The sequence below is a fragment of the Crocuta crocuta genome, unplaced genomic scaffold, assembly GCF_008692635.1.
Source record: "Crocuta crocuta isolate KB4526 unplaced genomic scaffold, BGI_CrCroc_1.0 scaffold1112, whole genome shotgun sequence".
NCBI classification, from domain to species: domain Eukaryota; kingdom Metazoa; phylum Chordata; class Mammalia; order Carnivora; family Hyaenidae; genus Crocuta; species Crocuta crocuta.
The window spans coordinates 93,755-94,096 of record NW_027527161.1 but is presented as its reverse complement, the minus strand read 5'-3'; the positions used below and the strand labels follow the sequence as shown (position 1 = coordinate 94,096).

Sequence of the window (342 nt, the reverse complement as noted above, 5' to 3'; positions counted from 1 at the left end):
TTTTCAACAAATTATTCAATACCACTGTGAGAAGGACCCTTAAAAAATAACAGCAATTCCTATTGGCCTAAGTCCTTTTTGATTTACTCTTTTCAAACCAATAAAGCTTTGATATTGAACAAGATTATTTTATCATTTTCTATTTAGATTTTAGAGGAAAGAGACTATATCCACTCTACTGAAAGTAGTTTCTCCAAGTACCATAGATCAACTGATTTGATATTTAATCTTGTTCACCTTTTTAAGGTAATTATTGAACTTTTTAATCCATCTTTTTTTTTTAACATTTTCTTCCTTAAATTATAAAAGGTAAAGATTCTGACTCTCACATTTCTTTACAAA

General features: G+C 27.2%; 1 protein-coding gene across 1 annotated transcript in view; it reads right to left on the bottom strand.

Moving 5' to 3' along the window:
• Positions 1–342, bottom strand: part of ALG13 (ALG13 UDP-N-acetylglucosaminyltransferase subunit) — a 62,015-nt gene that overhangs the window by 56,632 nt on the left and 5,041 nt on the right. The gene's annotated exons all lie outside the window — the stretch shown is intronic.